General features: G+C 35.6%; 1 protein-coding gene across 1 annotated transcript in view; it reads right to left on the minus strand.

Moving 5' to 3' along the window:
• LOC126979540 (uncharacterized) overlaps nucleotides 1–18,480 on the minus strand; it is a 75,556-nt gene that overhangs the window by 27,516 nt on the left and 29,560 nt on the right. The gene's annotated exons all lie outside the window — the stretch shown is intronic.

Below are 18,480 nucleotides of genomic sequence, written 5' to 3' on the forward strand. Positions count from 1 at the left end.
TATTTGACTATATTAATTATTATCTAAGTGCTTTGAATAATTATCTTATGTGTTAATTTCGCTACGATTTATTAGTCTACATGCAGATTGCACCTCCCACCCGCACGGCTTAGGGAACTCCCCTCCTCCAAAGAATCGGCCCCTAGTGAACCCCCGATCAAACGACTGGGTTAGTTGGAAACGTAAAACCGTGCCCTCTCGTTCCAGAGTCCTGCGAGTGAATAGCTCCTGGGATGTCACGTAGAGTTGAAAAGCTTGTGGAAATGATTTCAGCAGAGTTTTATTTGCCGACTAGTAACGACCAACAGTGGACAACACCGATCACGTAGCACTGCCCTAACCCCCTAAGGGATATCTCATACATTTTTACATAAAATAACAGTTGAATTGGATTTTGCTTACAATTGCAAAGATATTTTTTTTATTCGCGGAACTCTTATTAATTTGAAAAGGTCAAGTTCAGTAGTTCAGTCATTGTTGACTAGCCAGTCTAGAAGTGTTCTATCACATTAAATATCACTTTTTAGGGTTCCCGAAAGATGAGTGACGATTTACCAAACGTATACGTATATTAGCGGGCAGAAATCTTAGTGTGATTATTAACAGATCAGAGTGTGTATTATTATTGCCCGTAGGTATAGTCACAAATGTTAAAAACCAATAATTGGTGCAATTTTCGATTGGCTGTCAAACAATTAAAAAAAAAAATTTGATATTCGTAATTTATATCAAAAGTACATACATGTTATATTTTGCATGATGATATAACGGTTTTCTTCTTATGGTAGATGATTTGCAATAGATAGGTTTTTCAGCTGAACCGATTTCTGACGGGACTTTCACTGATAAATAGCTCAAATTATTGGACGGTGGACTTAGGCGAATGTTATTTAAGGATATCACCAGATAAGTAATAGGCTACTAACACTTATGTTTAACATTTTTAAATATATGTTACTAAAATGTACTTTATGTTATTTACTCTAACGTCCAGATTTGCTTTAATTTTCCAGAGAAACACACATGTTAGACGAAATTATCGCATGTGAGTACAATGGAACCGCGCTCATCGAAAGTGAAAGGAATCGGCGTCGGCAACCTTTGATCGCAGCTCGTTGAATGTTATGTAGAGATGATCTTACGGACAAATTACTGCACTACATAACGATTACCGAAGTATATTGCCAGTTATTGAACCCGCTGTGAGTGACACGAACCTGCTAGGGAACCGATCATGGGTTCAATTTCTAATTATTTTTCGAGTGTGTACACCACGATAGTAAGACAGTTGATATTGTCACAGATGATGTATTTCTGTTGCCGCTACTCGTATAACGATAAAAACAGAATGAAATAAACATTTAAGGCACATACAACAAATGTGATTTTTATAGATGGTGTTTTATATAGATGATGTTTTTATAGATAATAATGGTAGGGAACCCTTCAGCATGAGTCCGACTCGCAGTGCGGTTTTTTCACTATTAGATTCTTAATCAAATCGTGTTAAATTGCTGCATATAATTATATAGGTAAATACAATATTATATAAAAATTATACTTTAAAAGAGTACCTACTGCGAGATTTTTTACTATCTTTTTATCTCTTATTTATTTGTAAAGGAGTACTTTTCCGGTCATCAAAAAGAAATCTAAAGGAATATTTTTTTTGTAAGAAATACTAGTGTTGGGGTCATATGTTCAGCAAAACAGCTGAATTTGCTAGGTGCATTGACTCGATTCCTGCTAAGAATAAAAATACATCGTAAGAGTAAATTTACTTGCCGAAACTAGATAACATGGAAAATTTCAGCATGCTGGGCAAGGCTGGAAGTAAAAAACCCGGAGAGCGGTCACCTACGCTGGTACGACAATGTTACGGCATTCACTGGCCTTAGTAACAAGCACCCTGAGAAAAGCAGAAACAAGACTTGCACACGACTTTCAGTGGTGAACGAAAAGCGATTAAGTACGAGAGTATTATGGACTAGCATTCAAAGGGTTCCGCGCCATTGTTTTTTATGATTTTTTTTTAATTATTTTGTACACAAATTTTATGGATTTTTAACTTCCCTGCCCGAGCTTGACACACATTGTTACATATATGAATTTCCTACTGTTGAGTCTTATTTTTTTTTATAATTTGATTTTTACAAGTAATCGAGTTCCTAAGTTATATTTTCTTAAGACTTGCTTTATATAACTTTCAAGTTTTAATATTTTAGATTTTAGCAAGTGACGTCTCAAAGATTTCATCCCCCCTGCCCTTGTCTCATTTGGTTAGCCCACCTCCCGCCATGATTTAAGTGTGACGTATTTTATGAATGGAATTTTGGAATTTGTTGTTATACGGCTTTTAATCTCATAAGAAACAACCAGCTAACAGATAAAGAACGGATGGACTGCAGTTTCGGAGCGAAAGAACACGCAAAAATGACCAAAAACCCCAATACTGCCGTGTGTAAATTTGGCGAAAGACGACCAAAAAGCCGCGTTTCATTACAACGCTTCTTCACACACGGCCAACATAACTAAGTCACTTTTCCGAAAAAGTACAACTACACACTACTACACTACACTACACACCCATCAGGCACATAGCCCCGACCTAGCACCCTCTGATTTCTGTATTTTCCCCAAAATCAAAGATTTGATGAGAGGTTACACTTTTACCAATTCCATGATGGCGTTCAATCAGCACGTAGAAAACATGCCATCAAATCTGTGGTCCACCTGTTTTAAAAAATGGTTCGATCTCATGAAAAAATGTTTAAAATGTAAAGGAGAGTATTTTGAAAAGCAATAAACATAATATTTTGGTTATAACATGATGTTATTCTAAGTTACGCAAAACTTTTAGTGTGACCTACGTTTGTGACTGGAAAATGTGCGAATAACAAAAACAAGTGTGTTGACAAATAAACGTACTTTATATGACCTTCCAATTTATATGTTTATTATTTAAGTTAATTAAATGATTATGCAATCTTTCTAGATAAGTAAATTAAGCCATTTACTTTTCCACATTAAATACCAGTGGTAACGCTTGAGAAAACTTGTTCATATATCACACTATTTGAATATGCTCACCTTTGCATGACCAATATTGACATTTCGAAAGGGGACTGAGGTGGCTTAGAAATGACCTCAACGATGTTGGATTTTTATCAAAATGTCAATATCAAATTATACTAGCAACACTTCGGTCTGTATTCCAGAAAGTTCTACGGAAACATAATCTGGCCATAAGATGTCCCTGCTTCGAATCCCGGTAGGTGCAAATATTTATATGATGAATATGGATGTTTGTTTCTGAGTCATGGATGTTAATATGTATTTATGTATGTCATATATATTGTATGAAAAATACAATTGTCTTGTACCCATAGTACAAGGCTATGCCTAGTTTGGGGCAAGATAATTTGTGTAAAAGTGTGTCAATATCTATACTAATATTATAAAGCTGCAGTGTTTGTTTGTTTGTTTGAACGCGCTAATCTCTGGTACTACTGGTCCGATTTGAATGATTCTTTCAGTGTTGGGTAGTCCATTTATCGAGGAAGGCTATAGGCTATTTTCAAAAATAGGGATCCGTAATAAAATTGCTATTTTGTAACACAAGGTGTAAAATCGAAAACCTATTTTTGCGTGCGCTGCAAAAACTATTGACAATAGAACAAAATGATGTACAGGCTATAATATAGGCAATATTTTATTACTTATAAAACTATCGCGTGAATTATACTTTATATGGCAAAACAACGTTTGCCGGGTCAGCTAGTTATATTATATATGTGGACCTAGCGCTCGTCCTGTTGCGTCAGTAGGTACGGTTTGCACTTTGCAGTTTCATTACCGTTAGGTGAGTGTCGTGATATTTTCGTGCTATCACTGCTTTATTTTTGAGGTTTTCATTGTGACGTTTTGACTTTTGTTGTTAATAGTTCTGTAGTTTCTCTTATTTTGTTCGCTATATTCCCCAGATTCTTTAATTGATTTTACATCATTATAATAATAATAATCAGCATCACAACACAACACCTTTACATCAATCAATAATAAAGAATAAATTAATCGTTGTTTTTTTATTAATAATAAAATCCAAGTGATGCTTGTTTTGCACACCGTAACAAAGCAAAGATGTGACGTCATACACGTGAGGTCCAGAGGTAATGTAACCAGGAATCAGTCTTCATAACCTTGCATAAAATAGACAAAATACATTTAATTCAAGGAATACATGGAAACAGTGGGAGGTTCCTTTGCACCGCATACCGGCTAGATTATGAGTACCACAACAGCATTACTGTGTTTCGGTCTAAAGGGCGCCGTAGCTATTGAAAATACTGGGCAAATGAGACTTGACATCTTATGTCTCAAGGTGACGAGCGCAGTAGTAGTGCCTCTCAGAATTTTTGGGTTTTTCTATAATCTTAAGCGGCACTGCATTCTAATGGGCAGGGCGTAATTAACATCAGCTTAACGTCCTGCTCGTCTCTTCCCTTATTTTCATTAAAAATATGGAGCCATGTTATGTGTAAAAGTTACGAGTGCAAACACGGGGTTGCTCAGAATTTTGGGATCTGATGAATCCTGAGCAATTCTGGGTTATAGAGACATGTTGCATCACTTACTTATCAGGTAAAATACTTACACGACTTGTCTCATCTTAATATATATAAATTACGGGTCACGTTGTTTGTCCGCGATGCACTCCTTAACTAATGAACGGATTTTAATGGGGATTACTTCATGGAGTGCAGTTTAGTTCAACTTGAGATATACGATTTGGGACACATATTTATTTTTATTTTCAATATTTGTTTTGTATGGACATATTTTCTATGAGAGAATTTAGTGACGCACGGTTTGATAGTACCACTGTGAAACAATTTCATTACAACAACAGGGAGCATTTTTACGAAATATTTCTTGATGTTTTGAAATAAATTTCTATAAATTCTGTCTGGTCAGCTAGTTTTATGATAAAATTATGTGCATAAAACTTCTTGGGGTTTCACCGTGTTAAATTGAAATGGTGTTTGTTACTGATAAATTGGTGATAAATTGTTCTGTAAAGGCTAAAATTTGTCTTGGCCAGTTGGCCATATTGTCGTACGACTAAAGTTTAATAATGATTATAGACTTATGATATTATGTGAATTAATAAAACTAATTCATCAAGTATTAAATTAATATTAAGTATGTTACTATATTGATCTGAAAATTCCGTGAGTTCTTTTTGAAAAGATTATAGAAACGTCATCAACAATGTTCTAAATAACCAAACCAAATTGAAATTAAAAAAAAAAGCGGGATCTAGAAGTGAGATACGCCGGAGAATTAAAAAGTTATAAGATTGACCGCCATTTGCAGAAAGCATCCTTAAAGTTAATGATTCATTAAATATAATACCGTCACTTTCTTTTTCATTTTGACAGTCAAAATAGCATGTGATATAACGGAACATTAACTTTAATTAATATGCTTTCTGCAACTGGAGATAAGACTAACACATTCAACTGGAGACAATAGAGAAGGGCGCGCACGACACGCCACAAATTAGGATATCACTCCACCATCTGGATGTGTGGCGGTCCTCCACAGTGCACTTTTTACTTTACACCAGGTGACCCGTACGCTCGTTTATCCTCCTTTTTCCGTAAAAATAATCCATTGACAAGATTATGCTTATAAAATAAATAAAGCAAAACGCATGGACTAGTCATCGCTTCCCTCGCATAATTTTAGTGAAGAAATAATTATAAGATGTGACATCACTTATTGAAAGTCAAAAAACTACCACCCATTCCAAAATCAATGCCTCTGGCCTGAGAAGAACGGGTGCAAAAAACTCAGCGGGCTTTTTTTGTCATCAAAAAATATGTTTACAAAGTTACATTGTACAATTAAAATTATTATTTAATAGCCTGAGGGTGGTCTTTATGTCATAGTAACCTTTACCACACAAAGTTTTTTAACAATTCTTTTGAATAACGTAATACTTTTGTTTTGAACATTTTCTGGGATCCTGTTGTAAAAGCATATACACCGCCCCATAAGAGATTTGCTAACTCGACTTAGCCGAGTAGTAGGCATTATAAGTTTGTATGTTCCTGGTGTTAACATTATGGTTATGACAGTTTTCAATCCGCCTACAACGACACATAATTTAATGAATCATAAAATGATATTACGCGGTACCGTTGTTATCATTCGATACATAAAATGTTACCGTTTATTGGAACGAGTTAGCACTTTCGAAGCAATTTCGTTGAGATCGCGTGTGATACGGCACTTACCGCTGGTGTAAGGTAGCGCTAGGCGTGAACTTAACATGCTTCATCGTGATTATATTGTTGTGTGCATACCTAAATATATACCGCGTTTAGAAGTATATAATTAAAAGGATGAGCACCCTTTTTTTATGGAAAAGGAGGACAAACGAGCGTACGGGTCACCTGGTGTTAAGTAATCACCGCCGCCCACATTCTCTTGCAACACCAGAGGAATCACAGTAGCGTCGCCGGCCTTTAAGGAAGGTGTACGCGCTTTTTTTGAAAGTACCCATGTCGTATCGTCCCGAAAACACCGCACAAGGAAATTTATTCCACAGCTTTGTAGTATGTGGAAGAAAGCTCCTTGAAAACCGCACTGTGGAGGACCGCCACACATCCAGATGGTGGGGACGATATTCTAACTTGTGGCGTGTCATGCGAAGGTGAAACAGTTCTTTGGAACACTCCCGGTGATAAATGCGGTAGAAGACACACAATGAAGCGACGACGTCTCTACGCAACGCCAAGTGATCGAGCCATTCACAGAGCACTGGGTCCCCGACAATTCCTACTGCTCTGCGTTGCACGCGATCAAATGGATCGAGCTGATACTGGGGTGTGCCAGACCAGAGATAACAGCAATACTCCACGTGTGGCCGGAAGGTCTACGAAGAGGCGGTAAATGCGAGTTGGTCTCACACTCCAAAATGTTTGGACAAAATACAAGTAATAGAACAGTATAGCGGATCGCTGGGGTTGGTATATACAAAAATATCGACGACGCGAACCTCGCGGCGCAGTTAATTTAACTCGGACACGTACTAGTCTCAGCGGCGTAGGGCGTGGCACTCAATAATTTTGTCATCCCAAGATTGCTTAGCGGCTGTGTAAATTGTGTGTATGTGTGCGTGCGTCGATTCGGGCGATCTCGTATAAATTAGCTAAAGTACTGTTTTATTACTGTATTGTGGTCCCTACCACAATACAGTAATAAAACAGGATACTTACGTCTGGATACAACATGGATACTTACGTCTCAAACTAAAGTGTGTGTGTACTTATACTACGCAAGAAGTTATACTTCTTTGGCCTAACGAAGCTATAATAATTACAATGATTTATTCCTCGTGCTATTCTGCGTTTTTAGAAAGAACAATTTTGTAAAAATCTTGTAAGAAAGATGGCTTTGATTATGACATAATGAAAACGGCTGCATGGGCTTGAACCCTTTGCCTGTTATTATAATGGATGAAGAAACCATAAATTTTAGGAACCAACTTCAACCTGTTACTTTTGTTACAGTGATGCGCGCACATCTCAAAATTTCCCCAGTCTGTGTAAGGAATCATTCTAATCCAAGTTTACGTTCTTCTCTACGTTCTTTTCTATTATGGTTATATTAACTTTGATGTTCACTGCGTCTTCTTTATCTAGATTGTCGTTAAGGAGAACGACATCGTCGGGGAATCTATATTTGGCTTCTGTTTTTCAAGTCAAGATTTTTAAATACATCTTCAAGTGCTTTCCCCTGTCCTATCCCTCTTTTTCCTCTTTTATTTATTTCTTAATTATTCAATCATTTGATATATTGCCCTTCATAGTAACATTATTTTAGATGCAGAATATTTTAAGGAAGCAATGATAATGATGCTTTAAAAACGAATACTATCAAAGCTTATATTACAAGCATGCGCATCCGCCAATAGGTTACATAATTTGATACATTACATTAGGTAGTATTGCATATAATAATAAGGCAGGATACAGGTGGGGCTCATCGGAAATAGCAACAGATAAAAAACAAATTAGCCGAATCAATAAACGAGTTCCTATCCGTATCATTGGATCTGATTGGAAACGAGTAACACCAGTTTTGGTATACTTTCTCTCCCCTTCGAGACTGTTAGGCATCAAAATTTGCAAATATTTATTCTACTGAGTTGTTTGGCCTTGTGCATTTAGTGTTTGTCCTCTATAGAGATCGTTGTACTTCAGTCGATTGCGATCACTACCTTGAAGAATCATCAAATGAAATCAGAAAGTATTTATTTATTTTTACTAAGCTTTAACCAGCAATTCGGAAAAGTCGAGTTTCTAAGCAAATCAATCAAAATGCTAAATCCGTAGGCTAGGTGCAGATGTGTTGATATACGGTACCTAAAGCAGAGGCTACATAGGCTATTCGTCTTCTCAGCAATCTTCGTGCTATTTTGTACCAAACAAAGCAGATCGTTCTCTCTGTCGATACTTGCCTTTCCGTTCTGGGAAACTCTGATTGCGCGCGGTATGCTTCAGATCGGTGTGATTTTGGCGCGCACGCAGCATTCTGCCAATGCGTATTATTTTACGTGTATTAGTAGATTGCTTATAATTAAGATGATTTGAGTGAATGTATCTGAAAGCTATTGAAATAAGCTATAAGACCATGCAAAATATACCATCTTATAAACAAAATGAAGGTCAGAACTTGGTGAGGGAATAGTGTGCCGTTTGGCATTCTGGGTTTTGGTGTATATCTGAAAAATCTAGTGCTCTGTGGCACTGCTGATTTCGGAAGCCTAGTTAGAAGTAGACATAATTAATGAAATAAGTGTGGGGTGGTGTAAACAAAGATCGACCTAGGCGTATACTCCATGATGAACACCACATATCCAGATGTTGAAGATGAAACCCAAGAGCGTGGCGCGTCGTGTGAAGTGACCCAATAATTCGGAATTGTGAGTACTTAAAGCTCAAACTTGACTTTCTCTGGTTTACATTGACACCAGAATCAACTCAGAAATACACGTCAATTTTGCTTAAAATAAAAGATTTCATTTTTCGGTACACCGTATGTGTTTCGATATTTTAATAAAAACTTACAATATTGTTTAGACATGGGGCTTTAATAAGTAGGTAGGCAAATAAACAAAAGTGAGACGTCTTGAAATGGGTGAAATTCACATTGATAATTTGGGTCATATACGAAGCTAGTTGGGCGTATAAACATAAATGATGAAGGTACGAGATTTGAATTTAATTTTAACTAATCCAACTAAGATCGAAAATAATATGACAACGCTTCAGTAAAAAAAACTTAACTAATACAAAGTTACGGCTATATTCTGTCATATCAAACAAAAAACTTGAGAAAAGATTTGCTTTGTAAACATTATATATATTCCTATTTCCCAAACCACTAATACATACTTGAAATTTAAACGTTTAACTCAAATGCGTAGTAAAACTTTTGTTATAAGTATTGTTAGTAAATTTTGTAAAGCAATGAAAGTTCAACAATATAGGTCTTTCGTTGACTCGACGTAACAAATAAACAAGGTCGGCGTTTTGTGCGGCAAATTAAACAGTTTTATATAAAATATTTTACCTTAACAAACTACCTTCAACAACTTCTCAAATAAATCGGTATCCTTGAAAGTTACTGGGATCATACCTGAAATTAAACAAAATTTCAAATGTTATTAAAATGTAGTGTTATGAATACATATAAATACAGTTAATGAGTTTGTTTATAACGTCAAAATAATAGCTTTTTTTTAAATGTATAATAATGTTTAACCACCCGAAAGGTTTTTTGACCCATTTATTGACACTAGAAAATTAATATAAAATCTGCCTGTATATTTTTTTTATGGAATAGGAGGACAAACGAGCGTACCGGTCACCTGGTGTTAAGTGATCACCGCCGCCCACATTCTCTTGCAACACCAGAGGAATCACAAGAGCGTTGCCAGCCTTTAAGGAAGGTGTACGCGGTTTTTTTGAAGGTACCCATGTCGTATCGTCCCGGAAACACCATACAAGGAAGCTCATTCCGCAGCTTTGTAGTACGTGGAAGAAAGCTCCTTGTAAACAGCACTGTGGAGGACCGCCACACATCCAGATGGTGGGGATGATATCCTAACTTGTGGCGTGTCGTGCGAAGGTGGAATATATCAGTTCCTTCTAATCTTAGGGCTAGACCAAATTTGACATAGCCTCATGTAAGGGATAGGAACTGGCAACTATGAGTTAGCTCTTGTTATACGGAGTAACTAAAGCCAATTTTCGTTCCGCGCAAAATGATCAGATTCAATAACCAAATTGTCATAAATAAAGAAAATCTACCAGAGAATCGTAGCAAGACGCCACTTAGTCACAAAATCTTATGCAATAACAGGAAAAAATTATTTACCAGTTTCTAAATAATAGAAGTAGGAACATTGTATCTAATTATCTGAATCTAAAACTATATAATATAATATCAGCACTGAATCTCCATTCTATCTTATATAATATCCAATTGCGTGTACTCGTTCCATTCATAATTATAACAAAAACTTGTAGACTAACTTAATGATGTTACGTAAATTCTTCATTAACTCGTTTTAAAAAGGAATTTGGGTGATCCACATTTCCTCAAATTGTCACATCATAAAAGTATTTTATTTGTTAAACATTTGTTCAAGATTTCTAACTTTCAAATAATTTCTATTTTAGCCTCCTATAATAATTAAAATATTACGTAAGCTTCAATTTATACTTGGAATTGTTGCAATGTGCTATCGTGGTTACAAAATAAAATAAAAAGAAAAATTTTGCCTTTTAAACTTAGCGGGTAGATATGAATGTCCATTTATATTATATTCTTTATTTTTTATAGATGAGAAGGACAAATGAGCGAACGGTTCACCTGATACAGTAATTACCGCCGCCAATACTCTCTTGCAACGTCAGAGAAATCACAGGAGTACCAGTACCATCCTAGAAATACCGCAGAAGCAAGATTATTCTACTGTTTGGTAGTACGCAGAAGAAAGCTCCCTGAACACCGCATTGTTGTTCATGTGGTGTTGAGGAACACCACACATTCAGATAGTGATGATAGATATGTAGAAAGTCTGTGGTGGAAATCGGCAGCAAGAATTAGCTTCAGCAGCTTATCAGGACAGTGTCCGTGATAAATACGGTAGAAGACACACAATAAAGGAACTTTACGAACTCCAAGCGATAGGACCATTTACAGAGGCCGATATTCGGTTTTTATTACTATCGCCTTTTTTCTAAAGTTATTTTTTAGTAAATAATCAATAAAATTTTTCATTAGATATCCTATTACAGTTTTATGTCCATGCTCTTCAAATCTCATGGCAATTCATTTTTAAATTGTAAAAACAATTTAGGTCCAATAACACTTCCCTGTGGTACACCTACGAAGATTAGTTACTTCCGCAGATAGAACGGATATGAAACTCGATTGATTTGATACATATCAATGCCGTCAACTATATACAAAGTTGAAACGAAATGTATGTGCTACAACATAACCTTTAAACGATCATAATACGCCTCTTAATTCATTAGAAAAAATATTTTTATATAAATACATATTACATGCAATTAAATCACAAGTAACGATAAGTACCTAAAAATTGAATTTAAACAATTCATTACTTTGCATTTTTAAACTATTTTATATGGACACACGAGCTTAAGCCTGATGGTATGTGGTCAGCACTCCTCATACTCTTGTGCAAAGCCAGAGGAATCATAGCAGAGGCAACACTTTTCGGCATATAAAATAAATGTTTGCGTCTATACATATTATGTAATCTAAGGTGTCCATGTCATGTGCAATGATGACGCAAAGGGATAGGTTGTCCCTAATTCCAGGTGGGGTCGATTCAATCTGACATAGATACGGCCAGAATAGTATATTTTAGTTACTTCTACAGCATTATGAGCTACGGTATCCTTTTATGGGGTAATACTGCTGAGATCAATACGATATTTGTGCTGCAGAAGAGAGCCGTTAGAGCCATTTAACACATGGGATATAAGAATGTCGTTAAAGAATAAGTTTCAAGAAATAGGTATTATGGCAGCGGCCTCACAATTCATTTACGAGAATTTGATGTTTGTACAAAGGAATAAAAATAATTTGACAAAACTAAGTGACTTACGAGTACATAGTATTAACACTAGAAATAAGGGTAGACTTGCCATGCCTGCCACAAGACTCCATAAAGTCAGTGATTCTTTTAGCTTCAAGTGTGTTCGCTTAAACAAATTCAAAGCCTTCACAAAAAGTAAATTAAGCAGCAAAGGCTATTACAATATCCAATATATTTAAATGATATAGCAGCTTGGAATTGAACTGCTCTACATAAGTGTGATTTGTTTTATGTGATTTTAATAGTTTGATGTTATTTATTTATTGTTATGAAATTAAGTGTATGACTGAACTTAAGCCATTGTTAATAAATGTTATGAGTTCAATAAACGTTTTGATTTGATTTTGAATCCCCGCTCTATAGAATATTTTCCTCGTTAGGGTATGGTTGTTTCAGTATATTCAACATCCTACACAATAAGAGACGCTCCGGCCTTAAACTTTGTATTTTTCCAATAAATTAGGTTATTTTAATATGGATACTGGGAAAAATTTAAGGAGGATAAAATTTGGTGAGTTTCTTGACGGTTGTACTCAGAATAAGTCCTGGTAGCCTGTACCGATGACAAAAAATTTAAAAATGTACCTTAATGAATAAAGAAATTTCATTACAAATAAAAGTGTTTTCTTTAAGGCTTGCGCAACAATTGCACCAAAGGCTTTCAAGGTTCTGTTGCTCTTAGTAAATGTATTAAATTGTGTATTAAAAAATGAAAAACGAAAAACTGTAAACAAAATAATCAACTGTTATTGTAAGTAGAGGTACTTCGTTAACAATATTAATTTATTATTTGGTAAATTTCCATGGCAGGCTTCGTCATGGTCGCTTTATTGTTTTACGTTTATTAAGTGGTTTCGTGGGGAGGGCCTTTACTTTAGGGAGCGATGGCTGGTACGGCTTACATTCTGCTTGTATCGTATACAGCGCTGCTTTCAGTGACTGGTCGATCCATTAAGCGCCAATTCTGCTATTGTTTACTCACAAATCTTTGGAGGTGTTTTGTAGTCATTTACTCTAGAGTTTGTGTTGCATCAGTGCTGGATAAATATTTTATAAAATGCTGATACTATAATTGATGATTTAGATTTTCTCTTCTCATCAAAGAATAACAAGTGAAGGTAGTTGTTAAACTGAAACTTTGATATTCATAAGTGTAGTTTTTTTCAAGTACATATATTCGATTGATTGATTAATACATACTATCGAATAATCTTTATTATTTATGGAAGAGGAATACCTGGTTATGACTGCCGCCCTCAGTCTCTTGTAACACCAGTGGAGTCACAGGAGCGTTGCCCACCTTTTAAGAAGGTGTACGCGCTTTTACGCACAGGAAAAGCCGTGCAAGAAAATTCATTTCCGAATAAATGTAACCCCAATACACGTCTTTTCATTTATGGCATCAAAGTATTGTATCAATTCTATACTTGAATTTCTTCACATAATTAATACATTTAACGTTACTTCCGACACAAGCCCTTAAAATAATTTAGCAGAGAAACCGAACAAGGTAATTCATTTAAATAGTAACCATTTAGCACATGACCTAATGCGCTTAGCGACTAGGTATGCGATAAGTCCGGTTTGATTGCTAAAGGAAATCTCTTGGTTCATTAGCGCTGTCCGTGTATACGTCGACTTTCTTAAATCAATCTATTTTGCGATGTCTATTTGCATAGATTACAGTTTTCCAAGTGAACGCTACAGTTCTACTATCAATGACCTTTTTTTGTTTTCATTTGAAAGACTGAACGCTTTCTTCATCAAGCTACTTTTTTATAAATTTGACTCAAGCTTCTGTCTTTCCTAGATGAGACAGAGTATTTTTTTATGACAGTAGTTCATCTGATGGTAATTGATACGCCCTGCCCATTACAATGTATGCAGCTCAGGATTCTTGAGTAACCCAAAAATTCTGAGCGGCACTACAATTGCGTTCGTCACCTTGAGACATAAGATGTTAAGTTTGCCCAGTATTTCACTAGTTGCGGCGCCAGAAATAGGCACCGTTGTGGTACCCATAATCTAGCCAGCATCCTGTGCAAAGGAGCCTCCCACTGGTAATATATCCACAATGCTCTACCATCCTGTAGGGTCTTAGCTTCACGTTACTTCACCCCAAGTCTTTATCGTAGCTTTCGCTTCTGCAATGACCGCTCACCTGTTGTCGGATACGGAATATGGATTCGTACAAGGCGGAGTGGGTGACCAGTCCAGTGCCATTTGCGGCGTTTGATCTGCTGTTCAATTGACGTGCTCAATTTAAGTAATGAAATTAAAGATGCATTTTTGTGTGCCAAAAAATTACGGGACAAGCTAGACGTTAACCTGATTGTAAATGTTAAGCCCTGCCCATTACAATTCGACATCGCAATCGCGTCAAATCAAATCAAAATCACTTTATTCATGTAGATCAAGGAAATGACACTTATTAATGTCAAGTTTCGTTTCTTTTTACATTTACCGCCACTTCGGAATAGGTTGAGCGTTAATGAGAAGAAGTTGCGAGAAACTCATTGCTATTCTTTTAAAATTTGAGACATAAGATGCAATTATTAAGTCTTAAGGTGGTGAAAGTATGGCATTTCCAGCTATGAACACTACTTAATCCTGTTGCACATATCCTTAAGTCTTATTTGTAGGTTGCTAATGCTTGCTGTTGGTCATAGTTAACACTGCCGAGCCTTTTTGAACTACCACATTTCTTTGAAGTTAAACAAGTTTTATGGCATCGCGTGACGCATTTTTTTGGTACTTCTCTCAGAAAAGTTATTCTTATAGCTTGTACTTTTTTGTGTAGGTTCATTTATTCAGATTAGTAGTGAATAACAAGGATTGTAAGCATACAAACTGTTTTCCACGCAAGAATTTTGAAAATATTGGCTTTGTTACATAGATGGCAGGCCGGCAGCCGTGAACTCATATCGCTCAAGGTCGCTGGCATTTAGTGTCGCCTTAATAGTCCAGAAATTTACCACTTCGTAAATTTCTGGACTTATGGCGACTTTCCTATCGATAGTGCACAAATAATGCTTGCACACCTCACTTGACAACAGAAAAAAGCGCTCATAAACATACGAATATATAAAGAGATCCAACTATCACAATATTATTACTACGACATATATTCACAAACCAACAATCAAATTATACCTTTATTAGCAAAGTATTTCTTATAGGCTTTATACAAAAACTTATCCATAAATTCATTATTCATTCAATTAAACCAGTCTATGTCACACTTATACTTTTTTTAGAAATCGCTTCTTTTCTTGGAAATCATTTAGCTATATTGTGAGCAATAGGACTTAGCAGTTAGCATCCGCAGGATGATTTTTTACCACCATTTCTTCCATTAAATGTAAGGAAATGGCAAGACACTCATCACTTTCCAAATTATTTTAATTGTCATTATATTAAAAATACTCAAACGTTACAACCTACACGAGTTACTTAAAAAAATGTAAATTAGTAAAAAGAAACCACATAAAGCGATTAAGTACCTACAGAAGATACAAAAACCCATACTGTGATACACGCTGTAAATGAAGGAATGCGAGCATTATACAAAAATTAAGATAAAAGTAAAGTAAATAAAAGTAAAGTCAAAGTAAAAAGTAATGCAGTAAAATCCTCGAATGGCGACCACGTACCGGAAGACGCAGTGTTGGTAGGCCCCCCATAAGATGGACCGACGATCTGGTTAAGATCGCCGGAATACATTGGATGAGGGCAGCGCAGGACCGATCGTCGCGGAAATCTTTGCCTTTTTCCAGCAGTGGACTACTTCCGGCTGATTATGATGATGTTGATGAAGATATAAGTATAAATAAATTACTTTATGCTTTATTTAACATGATGCAGAATTCTGAATGTCATGATCATCTAGCCACTTCAAATAGTGCCCGTTCTGGACGCATAGACCAGCCATCGCCTGCATCAACCAAATTTTGGCGAAAGCAAACAACCCACAATCGATGAAAATTAAGCGACAAAGAAACAAATTCATATATAAGGAACTGGAACCAGTGGGAGGCTCCTTTGCACAGGAAGCCAGCTAGATTATGGGTACGGCGCCTATTTCTGCCGTGAAGCGTAATGCGTAAACATTACTGTGTTTCGGTCTCAAAGGCGCCGTAGCTAGTGAAATTACTGGGCAAATGAGACTTAACATCTTATGTCTCAAGGTGACAAGCGCGCAATTGTAGTGCCGCTCAGAATTTTTGGGTTTTTTCAAGAATCCTGAGCGGCACTACATTGTACTGGGTCCTGACCTGCTCGTCTAATCCCTAATTTTCATAAAAAAAAAACTGAATTCAATAGGCACATCGAGTGTAAGGAAAGTGTAAAACTAGAATCGTCGTAATAAAATTAGTACATACAAGTTATATACCGGTCGGATACAGATTTTCTATCGCCGTGTAAGCTGATGATGTAAAAACTCGACTACGATACTTGATCGATTTATTGTCTGCGGCAACTCGATTCTATTTAGTACTAGAAAGTTTCTCAGACATCATTTTATTACATCCATCTAGTTTTTACGTATCCGTTGTCAAATGGGTCAGATGGGATATAGTCTTTGTTATATGACTTTATTTACTAGTGTTATTATGTTTATGTCTGTTGCATCATTAATTTACATATAATATTGTAATTTGAAATGATTTGTAAATCGATGTACTTAAATGTAAATCTTGATATAAAAGAGTGGCAATGTGTTTCTTGCTACTTGTTCTCATTAGCTCAACCCTTTGCGAACTAGCGGTAGATTCAATAAGAATTTTCCTTTTTTTTGACATTCATAAGTGTCATTTCCGTGACCTACGTAAATAGACAGATATTGATTTGATTTGATTTGATATATTAGATGGATGAAATTAGCACGAACTAGCTTCAGAGTGATAAAAATTCTATGTTAATCCAAGGAAGCGATATTTGAGTTTCTAACGCTGGAGTAAGAAGACGGGACAAAAGTATCCAAATGTTTTGAGTTTTCTTGAGTGTTAATTCCGCCAATATTCGTCTTCAAACAATTTTGGTTTCTTCACCATTGTTACGTATCTCTTTCGGGAGTAATACGTCATAACAGCCGACCAATCACAACGTGCCAACTCAATATTTATTTCAGTTAAAATGGCACAAACTCAGTAGTGGATGTGAACTTCTATTTGATAAGAAACCTATGCCAGAAGGCCACGCTCTTCTACATTAATAAACTTTAACAGTAGTAGAAATAATTATTAAATAAAGTAAATTTAAAACTGATCTGTGATCACATATTATTACTTTAATGTTTCGAACTCAGATTGACATTTGACAGTGTTGTCAACTTATCAGTCAGCACTTTAGAAACTTCAGAAATTGACAAGCTATATATAAGCTTGACTTGATACATTATCTTGTTTACTCAGTCTACGCATTAGTTACTATTATATAATAATCTTTAAGGCGACGTCACCAAATGGCCCAACGGAAGACCAGCTCTTTGTGACGTATAGAAAATAATATTTCTCAATTTTGTTTTATGTTTTACGATTTACAAGAATATTACAATATTCACTTATAGAGAAAATATATTCTTATTACTATATAATATGTGAGCTGTGAGAATATAACAATATCTGTAATGTATCGATTATTTTTTCTTGTTTAACTATAAATATTAACAAAGTATTACTCACTTTGTTAATATTTATAAAAAGTGGAAAAAAACAGTAAACACACACTAGTTGATCGTCATGAAAAAACTTTTTTTTCTTTCAAATATTAGGCGCACATTTTGATTCTATAGAAAACATGTAACATAACAAAAAGTGTGTATGTATGCACGCAAGATGTTATAATTCTTTGGCCTAACGAAGCAAAAATCATTAAAATGGTTTATTCCTCTTTATGTTAATCTTAATATAATGTTAATCTAAGTTCTTAAATACCAAATCAAAAGTCAAACGGAGCCACTACAGAGCATAACACTAAGGAGGGTTGACTGAGTTATTGTCGGTCAGTGTAATTATTATATTCTAAGTAATAATACAACAATTATTCTGCGTTCTATTCGAACTAGGGCAAAAATATGCCCGTCATCCAATTTTCAAATTGAGGAAATAGATTGTATGGTATCAATACTTCCCACTCGTTCCAATAGTTTTATTGTTTGACGTATGTATAATATTAGATGTTTGAATTATATTGATATACTAGCTGATACCCGCGACTTCGTCCGAGTACACACATGACTAAGCACGTAGTACTTATAAAAATCTTTA

This window comes from Leptidea sinapis, chromosome 1 (assembly GCF_905404315.1).
Source record: "Leptidea sinapis chromosome 1, ilLepSina1.1, whole genome shotgun sequence".
NCBI classification, from domain to species: domain Eukaryota; kingdom Metazoa; phylum Arthropoda; class Insecta; order Lepidoptera; family Pieridae; genus Leptidea; species Leptidea sinapis.